We start from the raw sequence: 3,026 nt of genomic DNA, 5'->3' as shown, positions 1-3,026 counted from the left end.
TTATTAATGGATAAAAGCGACATTTTCTTTGGATTCAGTACTAAAATTTGACATTTTAATAGAATTTCAAGTGCTTATCAAAACTTTACGAGAAGATTTGACCATTTATCTTAATATTATTCAATTTTAATTATTTTTTGTAAAAATACGCTTTATATTTTAAGAAAAGCCGTACAAATCCAAGGTTCAAACTTTGTGCAACATTAAAAAACCAACACACTTTCGTAAAAATTTCGATCTATTTAATTCGATTTCCTAGATTTGTTTTGAGTGTGTTGTTTTTTAGCCCATTAAATTTTAATATAACTAAGTTTTTTAAGATTTCTTTGATGAAGGTGTTGCTAATTTCCTCCATATAAAAAAATCGTCGAACACACTTCGTATGGAAGAAAATGGCTGACATCGTCGACAAAACAAAATTGCCAAGTTCAACGGTAAGTCCCAGCTACTTTAAACTTGCACTTTATTATACTAAAATTGAATGGGCCAAAAACTAAAGAATATTAATAAAGCTCGAAATTTTTACGACAGTATGTTGGTTTTTGGATGTTTCGCAAAGATTTAATCTTGGGTTTATACAGTTTTTCCTAAAGAATACATTATAGTTTATAAACAGATAATTAAAATTAAGGAATAATAAAATAAATAGTAAAACCTTGTCAATATGTGAGTGCCGTAAAGGTATTATATTTAAGAAGATCTCTTCTTATAACTAACGAAGACTTTGTTTCTAATGAAGCTGACTTTGACATTTTGTTTTAATAAAACATTAGTATCGAAAAGTTTCTTTAAAAATTTGGCTAGGCTATGTTATACTGGTTCGTTCAAGCCATTTTTCAAAACTTACAAAGGTAAATACGAACAGGCGAACTGTGAATTTTCAGAGCTATATATTTTTAGTATTCATTACAAAATTTTACTAAAAAGTACTGCGTAGTAGGAAAGTATATTGTAAATGAAATTGTATCAAACTAGTACAATTGTACCAAGAATGCCAACACTGTTCTGTATACATACTTTTTTACTCTTATTTTATCTTTCAGCTTCGCTAAAAGCACTTCTACCAACGCTTGGCTTACCAAATTTACGCCAATTGATAAACATTTTGCGATTTAAATTCATTTTCAATAATGTAAATAACGATTCGTGTTGAATCCAAAATCGCCTCGTCTGAATAGGGATGGCAACTTTTTCACTTTCAACTTCTCATTCAACTACGTATTAACTTTTGTGGCCTGTAAAATCGCCTCGTGCGAATGCCCTATTCGCAAAGGCAAAGAATTCCATTTGTATTCCTATGGACGCTCACACACATCTGTCGAAGCTTGTCGTTCACATGCGAATGCTTTGCGTATGCAGATAGTTGAGTGTGAGCTTGACAAAAGGCATATTATGCATTTTAAATAAATTTTTTTTCTATATTTCTTAAAGATATTTTAATTCTCTATCTTTTGATGTATCAACTATTGCAAAGGCAAAGAATTCCATTTGTATTCTTATGGACGCTCACACACATCTGTCGAAGCTTGTCGTTCACATGCGAATGCTTTGCGTACGCAGACAGTTGAGTGTGAGTTTGAAAAAGGCATATTATGCATTTTAAATAAATTCTCTATCTTTTGATGTATCAACTATTGCAAAAGGTTAAGTAATAACGAAGATATTGGTCAAAATAAAAAGCTCACGCTCACGCTTGCATTGAACTGTTCAGCAGGTTTTAGAGCGAAGTTACCCACGAATGTGTACATAGCGCAGCGCGAAAATGCGTTGGGTCTTTTTTTCCATACTACTTGCACTTTCCACTTAATAGCAAGAAATACACTTAAGATTTGGAATATTAAATATATGTAGATTTTTGTCAATGTTATTGTGGCTTATTAACATTTTATTTATTTTTTAAAAATATTTTTATTGAGCTTTGTACCACGATTGTTTATTAGGAAAAATTGAAAAAGCAACAAAGTCTAAGCGGTAGAAGTTATAGCAGCTATTTCGGAGATCACCACACCTCTTCATCAGACTTCTTTTTTTTCTAAACTTTTTCCCTGCTGAAGTCTAGAAAAAAAGAAGTCTGATGAAGAGAGCCTTAGCTACCGCTTAGACTTTGTTGCTTTTTCAATTTTTCCTAATAAACAATCGTGGTACAAAGCCCAATAAAAAAAAAATAATAATAATATGTAGATTTTATTGGCGAGATCGGGGGGCTGATCGGATACGTCCTCACGGGTGAAAATCTCAACGATGGTGTCTACAATTCAAAGTTTTAGTTGACATTTCTTTTTTATCTGTATACATGTGTGTGTGTGTGTATTCGGTGTGTACAAAGTAAGTGGATAAGTGAAATGTCAAAGTGTTTGGTTTAATATGTAAGTTTGTGAGCGTGTTAGGATGTGGCGCCGATGGGGACATCTGTGGGCGCCTGTGAATGATAGTTTCGCGATCGGAAGTGCCAGCCTTGCCATCGCTAAAGGACCCATTTCTTCTTTATTGACGCTGTAGCAGCCTAAGCGATTTTGGCCGAGGAGGCTTTCATCTTTCTCTTTTACCAGCATCGCGGCCCGCGTTGAATATTTTCAGAGCAGGAGCGTTTCTGTCCATTCGAACGACATGGGCAAGCCAGACGAGCCGCAGAATTTTAATTCGCTGCACTATGTCTATATCGTTGTAAAGCTCATACAGCTCATCGTTAAATCGTCTGCGATATTTGCCATCACCAACGCGTAAAGGCAAATAAATCTTTCGCAGAATCTTTCTCTCGAATACTCCAAGAGCCGCCTCATCAGATACTTTCATTGTCCATGCCTCCGCGCCATACACCAGCACGGGCATTATGAGTGACTTATAGAGAGGACTTTACTTCTCAATTGCCTACTCCGCCCAAAGTAGCATTTGTTGGCAAGAGTAATTCTCCGTTGGATTTCAAGGCTGACATTACCATGGTGTTAACGCTAGTTCCCAAATAAACTAAGTCGTCTACTTTTTGGAACTTGTAACTGTCAACAGTGACGTGGGTGCCAAGACGCGTA

The sequence above is a fragment of the Rhagoletis zephyria genome, unplaced genomic scaffold (assembly GCF_001687245.7).
Source record: "Rhagoletis zephyria isolate East Lansing unplaced genomic scaffold, Rhagoletis_zephyria_1.1 Rzeph_scaffold_04223, whole genome shotgun sequence".
Classification (NCBI taxonomy): domain Eukaryota; kingdom Metazoa; phylum Arthropoda; class Insecta; order Diptera; family Tephritidae; genus Rhagoletis; species Rhagoletis zephyria.
This window is presented reverse-complemented; position numbering follows the sequence as displayed.